We start from the raw sequence: 8,398 nt of genomic DNA on the forward strand, positions 1-8,398 counted from the left end.
TACCACAAACTTTGTGGTTCAACACAACACGCATTTGGTATCTTATGGTTTTGGAGGTGAGAAATCTGAAATTCGAAGCCAGCAGTATATCATTTTCAGATCTCTCTCTGATTCAGATTCTCCTGCCTCCAGATAGCACTTATAGGATTCTTCTGATTACATCAGGCCCGCCCAGATAATCCAGGATAATCTCCCCATCTGAAACTCATATCTGCAATGTCCTTTTTCCCCCAGGTAAGATAACGTATTTTCAGGTTCTGGGGATTAGGATGTTGTTACCTCTGGAAGGGAGCCAGTATTGTACAATCAGCACATTGGCTTACATTAAAAACTCAGTATATATTGGCCACTATTATTTTTCTTGTACCTCCAGCCAAATGGAAAATCACAAATAGGAAAAGGAATGCTTTCTCTTTTGGTCTGAACACCACCATGCTGTGTTGCCTTGAGTCTAACAATACACCACAGAGGTGGTAGAAATGGCAGTGGCACTATGTGAGGGCTGGCCTCCAGCAGAGGTATTCGTAGTAACTCACTGGATAGTGCTTCTTCTTAGGTGGAGAGAGAAGTAGTCTCGGATAGAAACAGGGATATCTAGTGGATGTTCCAGAGACATCAATACCCAACAGAAGGACTGAGGCTTAGAGAACCTGCCAGGTGCTGATTGGGCTTGGTGGGAGGCAGCATGATGATGGATCCCAGAAGCAATGATCACGTGTGGTGCCCATGTCTTTTCATAGCTTTGTAAACATTTTTTTTCCACAGTGATTAGACAAAAAGAAAGAAAATGGCAATTGCTATAAGGTGAATGTCAGGATTTGTTGTCAAGCACATGTTTGACCCCACTGGGCATAGCAAAAATAATATAGAAGCCTTTATAGGGGGCTGGAACTCCTACAATAACAAGTAGGGGCAAGATCAGGTTAAATGTAGGTTCTCTCTATCAACATGTGCCCACTTTAAACCCTCCACTGGTGTGGTCTGGGAAACACAGGTTGCATAAGTCAGGTTTGCAGCTCAGTGCTGAGCACTCTGGAGGGGCTCTGGAAATGCCTGACCTCATTCCTCCCCTTCTCTCCCTTTCTTGACTATGACCTCATTGACTTGCTCTAGATGCTCTAATCTTTCCCAGCAGTCTTATTGCTTATACCTCTCAGTTTATGCTGGCACCGTTCCTCTTCCCAGAGAGCTGCCTAAGCACTCTTCTCCTCACGCTGCCCCACTTTGAGGCTGAGGGTGAGGTCACAGGGTGGCTGTGCATCAGCATTTGCATTGCTAGAGCAGCACTGTCAGAGCCTTAGCTTGCATTCTCTCCATGCATCCATGCTCGCTGACCTGTCAATATTCTCATCTTGAAAGCAGCATATTCCTCTTCTTGAACTTGGCCCAGACGTTGCACATATGAACTCTTATGGGCTAATTTACAGCCCCTTCATTGAGGCAGCTCTGCAGGTGATTTCCCAAGTTTCTTATTTTAGTTATCCATCCCCACTTCACCTCCCCATCCCCTCTATTCAGTCTAGTACTTACCTCTTGAGTATGTCACTCTTCATTAGCACCTCTTCCAGAAAAGATGCTCATGATGGAGAATTGTCTTAGTCTGGTTTCCTCTAAAAGCAGAGCCTGAGACAGGTAGTTTATTTGGGAGTGAGTCCTGAAAGCCAGAGTGTGTTGGAAGTGAGATGGAGAGCAAGGGAAAAACCAATAAAGAGTTTGCAATTGAGCTGATTACCACTGCAGGCAACCGAGGTTCACTTCCCTGGGATCCCTGAGGAACTGTGTAGAATAAACCTTAGAATTGTCTTTCTGAATGTCAGAAGCCTGGGACATTTATCCACCAACTCCTGTGACCTATTTTCAGAGTATTAACACCCATTTACTTCTGGAATGAGCCTGGACATGGCTCAGTGGTCCTCCAAGGCTTAAGAGAGGCTTGGGGCGACCAACAGGGAGCCGTGACTCTTGAGATGGGAAGCTAGATGTGTGCTTAGAACTGTCCACCTCAGGTGTGCTAAAACCAAGTGGGCTTAAAAAGTGTCCCTCAGGGTGAAATTTACATGAGGCAGAAGTAACTTTAGAGAAGGTTTAAGAATGTAATCTTTCAAAATTGATCACCTAAACTGGTCATTTCTAAATTATCTATAAATTTTATATGCCTAGGCTGTTCCCATTGCTCCTCCTATGTTCACAAGAGGAATTGATCTGTTTGCCACTATGATTCCTTTACGATATATGATTGGCACTCTGTTGGTGACTTACACTCCCTCTGCCTAGATGCCTATCATTATCATTCATTCTCTAATTTAGCCAGTCAATTAGTAAACAGTCGACCCCAAAGAGAGACTGGTTAATATATGGAGGTGCATATTCATGTATTTATAATTCCTTCCTTTACATTCATCCCATTCAAATAGAGAGATGACCTGGACTTCATTGCTTCAGAGAAAATTCCTCTTAGGGCTGAAGGCAGAGAAAGTCAGCATGGATGTCTTGCCTAAGCTTTTGGGAGTTTAGAGGGTTTGTCAAGGAGGCAAAAGAGGCAAAAGGACTTGAGGATTTGGATGGCATGTCTCAGAGAAGTAGCCCCACTCCTAGAGGAGAAGTAGATGGCCTTTGGCTTGACGGAGGAAGAGGTGAGCAAGAGCTGTGCTCCTGGAGTAGAGGGGATCCAGGCCCGGCTCTCTGTAAGGGCTCCCCAGGATGAGAAAAAATCTTCAGGGTGGAATGGTTGGGTGATATATCTTATTCCTACCTCCCAAGCCTGCTGCAGAAGTACCAGAGGGGATGTGTAGACAGAGACAGTGGAAGTCTTAGCAGTAATATGAGCAGACAGGTGACTGAGCCCCCTATGCATAGCACTTTTGATGCAGTGTGAGATCTTGGACTTTTAAATGACCCCAGGAAGGGGAAGACAAACTCAGAAAGGTAGAGGGTAAATATCCTGCCAGCCTGGCGAAGTGGGGGCTTAAAGTTGGTAATTATATTGATTTATTCAAACTACACAGTTAGAGGGCTTAGATGCATACCTACCACATAAATATTTATTGCATGTTTACGTTGTGGCAGGCATTGTGCTTGACATTAAGAATGTAAATATGACAAAGACATGGCCCTTTGCTTCAGTGGGGCTCACATCCAGTCAAGGAGGCATATATCTAAGGTGATGATGATTGAAATGTATGTGTAATGATAGGTATCTACAGATACTATGGAGTCTAAGGAGAGGGTTTGGTGAGAGTTAAGAGAAAGGTTCTTGGAAGAGACAATGTTTGAACTGAGCCTTAAAAGGTGAAAGACTTTATCTATCTGGAGAGAAGAGGAAGGGGATGGGAGGCTGTATAGGCAGTGAGAACAGTTTGAAGGGAGAGGTACAGGGGTAGTATTAGTTTTATATTGCTGCATAAAAAATTACCACAAATTCAGCAGCTTAAAAGAACACACATATTATTAGTTTACAGCTTCTGTGGAGCAGGACTCCAGGAATAGCTTAAGTAACTTCTCTGCTGCAGTGTCTCACTTGACTCTAAATGTCCAATAATTCACATTCATGTTTCAGTGGTGAGACTATAGTCAAGAAAACAACAATTCCCCTACAATACATAACCTCTAGGTCTCCTTTTGATAAATATGATCATTAATTTACTCCTCCCACCTTCCACCAGAAACTGTAGTTCAATGGCACTTTTGTTTTGGAAGGAGGTAGATTTTTATTGAAATGCATGACTCTGATCTTGGAGACTGCATTATCATTAATTTTACTTTTCATGAGTTTTTAAATGTTTCCATCTGAACAATAATCATATGAACATGAGGTTGACACTTTCCCAAGAAATGGCCAATACTAACAATAACTCAGAAATGCAGATTTTGACAAGGCTAGATTTGATGATTTGCACATCTCAAGAAACTGTTAGGATTTTCGAGTGAGACCTTGAAACCAAGAAGACTCGGCCTTCTGGATTTACCTGAAGCTTATTTAACACCTGTCCTGAATACTGATTCCAAGGGGACTCAACATCTTCATAGAGTGTTATCTTCTCAGCATCTTCCAATTAATCTGTCCCAGAGCAGGTTCTGGAATCCAGGGCTCCCAAGAAGATTCAATGTGGTGTTGCAATCTTGGGCCAGATTATCCTAATATTGAATTTATAGTGTTTAAAAAAAGAGTGTTGGGGTCACTACTCTTCTAGAGTGGTTTACTTTGGAATCACCCTGAAGCCTCTGTGCATTCTTCAGTCATAAAAGTTGCTTTGAAAGTTGCTTTCTGAAAGGACCTTAAATCATCTTCCTTAGTTATTCTATTTTAACTGCTCTAATCAGTGTTCTATTGAAATTTTGCTAGAAAATGAAAACTTGTTGCCATCAATTTGCACAGAATATTCTCTTATGAAAAATTTGATCTCCTCTGTATCTGTGGTTATATCTTATTTCTAAGCTTAAATACATTTTCTCTTTTCCTCTGAGAGCTTACCTTTTTATTGGTCTTTCAAAGAATAATGTTTTGGTTTTATTTATCCTTTCTCCTTTTTTTCTAGATCCAGTTAATTTTATTGCTCCTTTTCTAATGTATTAACTTGATTCCAAAGTATATTTAATTTTAGCCTTTGAAATTTTTTTTTTTTTTTGAGACAGAGTCTCGCTCTGTCGCCCAGGCTGGTGTGCAGTGGTCGGATCTCACCTCACTGCAAGCTCCGCATCCCGGGTTTACACCATTCTCCTGCCTCAGCCTCCTGAGTAGCTGGGACTACAGGCGCCCACCACCTCGTCCGGCTAGTTTTTTGTATTTTTTTTTAGTAGAGATGGGGTTTCACTGTGTTAGCCAGGATGGTCTCGATCTCCTGACCTCGTGATCCGCCCGTCTCGGCCTCCCAAAGTGCTGGGATTACAGGCTTGAGCCACCGCACCCGGCCAGCCTTTGAAAATTTTTAAGGCTATAATTTTTTTCTAAGTATGATTTTGCTGTGTCCTGTGGATTTTGTTTGAATTATTCTAATTTCAATGACTTGCTAGAGAACTTGAAGTTTCAGTTTTAATTAATCTTTGATTCATAGCTAGACAGGTATGTTTATTAATTTATAAAAATATCATTAAGCTTATGATTGAATGTATGATCACTACAATTCCTACTTTTAAAAATTTATGGCCTGGTGCAGTGGCTCACGCGTGTAATCCCAGCACTTTGCGGGGCTGAGGGGGGTGGATTATCTGAGATCAGGAGTTCAAGACCAGCCTGGTCTACATGGTGAAACCCCATCTCTACTAAAAATACAAAATTAGCTGGGTGTGGTGGCACACACCTGAAATCCTAGCTACTCTGGAGGCTGGGACAGGAGTATCGCTTGAACCCTGGAGGTGGAGGCTGCAGTGAGCCAAGATTACACCACTGCACCCCAGCCTGGGCAAGACAGAGTGAGACTCCATCTCAAAAAAAAGTTATGAAGGTTTTCTTTGTGGCCAAATGTGTGATTGATTTTGGACATACAATAAACATATTTTTCTATTCTGGTATGTAAGTTCTTATATATGTACTAATTACTCTACAGCTTTACTTATTTTTTGACTTCAAATTAAGTCCTGTAAGAGGTATATTAAAGTATCCCACTGTTTGCATTTCTGATACTTTTTATTTATTTATCTAGCATGTATGTTGTGTGTGTGCTGAAAAACTTCGAGCAAACAAATTATATAAGAGAGGCCAGGAATTCATTGTAATCTTAAGTATCTGGTAGAATCGGATGTAAATCTTCTCTGGGTTAACATATTTTCAACTCAGGCCTCAAAGAATTCACATATCTAAGTCCAAGGAACTTGAGCTCACAATCAGACATCATAAAACACACAAGGAAATAAGGCATCATGAATAAAAGCAGGAACCAATATTACTACACACAACAGATCAATTAAATGTATTTAATATTTACTCATAAATTCTTATATGTTTCCACTGTGTGTTAGGTATTATTCTACGTACTGGAATACAATCCATACAACAATGAAAAACAACAGAAAATGTCCCTGTCTTTAAACATTTACATTCAATTTAAAAAAATCAACTGTATAGACTTAGAAGGAAAAGGGGCTACAGAGAAAAATAAAGCAGGAGGTGAGTATATGAAATGTACATGAGCAATTTATATTTGAACACAAACTTGAAGAGGTGAGGAAATGAGGCATGTACATCTGGGGGGTTAGATGAAAACATTCTACAGAGGAATCAGCAAGGGCAAAAGCTTAGAGGTAGAAATATGCCTGACATAGAAGGTCAGGGTGGCTGAGGTGGTGTTACTAAGTGGGAGAGGTAGAATTTAAGGTCAGAGTGACAATTAAAAAAAAAGGATTGAAATATGATTATGGGAAAATAGACTATTAAAATAACTAAGCAGGTATGAGAATAAGTCAAAACTTCTAAGACTAGAAAAATATCACAGTTAATATTTGGGAAATATTGGATGGATTAAATATCAGATCAGACATAACTGAAGAGACAGTAAGTGAACTGAGAAATAGGGCTGAAGAAATTCTGTACAACACAGCAAGGAAAGACACGTAGATGACAAATGTAAAAAAGAGATTTAATGCATTTAGCAGGAATTACAGAAGGAAAAAATAGAATGAGGGAAAGCAATGTTTAAAGTCAAAAATGGTTTAGTATCTCAAGAATGGAAAAACACCAACTCTCAGTTTCAGGAAGGTCAATAAGTCCCAAATAGGATAAACAAAGAAAAAGCCACACCTAAAAACAACATAGGGAAATTGCCCAACATTACATACAACTAAAAAAATTCAGTGAAGCTGGTGAGAAAAGACAAATACCTACAAAGAATGACAATTACAGTTATAGCTGACCTCTTAATAGTACTAATGGAAGCCAAAAGACTATAAACTAGTATTTAAAAGTTCTGAAACTGTATCTAGTGAACATATATAGTGAATTTACTATGTTTTATAAATAACGAACTGTCTTCCAAAGTTAAAGAAGACATTCTCAGACCAATAGAAATTTTGTTTACCACCCACAGATGACCATAAAGAAAATTCGGGAATGCGTATTTCAGGGAAAATGAAAATGATCCCAATAAAGATCTGAGATACAGGAAGGAAGGAAAACATAGAAATTGGTAAATATGAAATTCAATATAAACACACATTGATTAGATAAAACACTGATGATGATGATGTCTAATTTGTGGATTAAAAAACAGAACAAAAACATTGATTAAGAGTGGCATATAAATCATCGTAGAGGTGATGAAAGTGAAATTGCTCTGTAGTTCTCAGATTCTTTCTGACAAAGGTAAACATGGTGAGCAAATTTAGATTTCTTAGATAAGTTTTCATGTTTACATTTCTAGGGCAACCACTTGGTCTGCCCCCAGAAAAAGAAAGAAAAAAATAGTGTATAATTTCTATTTACTTGAGGAAAAAGTTGGTATGAGAAAAAAATGGAGTCTGTATAAGAAAAGGTCAAGAAAGGAAGGAAAGAGAGAAAAAAGAAAAATTGGAACAAATGTGGAGCACAACACAAGACAATATAAGCAAATCCAAATCCCAGTAATCCCAGTCAATGAAAATGAAAAATCAATCCTGATAAAAGGGAAAGGTTATCAAACTGGATTAAAAATATTTATGCTATGTATTAATAAAAATGAGAACAAAGAAATGTTGAAAACAAAAGAATGAAAAAGACATGTACTAGGCAAATAGCAACAAAAAAGCCGACATATTTGTATTAATAAAATAGACCTAAAACAATGCTTAGCAGAGAGGACGTGAGTCACTACATAAACATAAAATACTCGATTTACCAGGGAAGACATAAAATTCTTTTTTTTTCTTTTTTTTTATTATTATACTTTAAGTTCTAGGGTACATGTGCACAACGTGCAAGTTTGTTACATATGTATACTTGTGCCATGTTGGTGTGCTGCACCCATCAACTCGTCAGCACCCATCAACTCGTCATTTACATCAGGAATAACTCCCAATGCAATTCCTCTCCCGTTCCCCCTCCCCATCATAGGCCCCAGTGTGTCATGTTCCCCTTCCCGAGTCCAAGTGATGTCATTGTTCAGTTCCCACCTATGAGTGAGAACATGCGGTGTTTGGTTTTCTGTTCTTGTGATAGTTTGCTAAGAATGATAGTTTCCAGCTGCATCCATGTCTCTACAAAGGACACAAACTCATCCGTTTTTATGGCTGCATAGTATTCCATGGTGTGTATGTGCCACATTTTCTTAATCCAGTCTGTCACTGATGGACATTTGGGTTGATTCCAAGTCTTCGCTATTGTGAATAGTGCCGCAATGAACATACGTATGCATGTGTCCTTTATAGCAGCATGATTTATAATCCTTTGGGTATATACCCAGTAATGGGATGGCTGGGTCATATGGTACTT

The sequence above is a fragment of the Rhinopithecus bieti genome, unplaced genomic scaffold (assembly GCF_001698545.2).
Source record: "Rhinopithecus bieti isolate Rb0 unplaced genomic scaffold, ASM169854v2 scaffold_5948, whole genome shotgun sequence".
NCBI classification, from domain to species: Eukaryota; Metazoa; Chordata; class Mammalia; order Primates; family Cercopithecidae; genus Rhinopithecus; species Rhinopithecus bieti.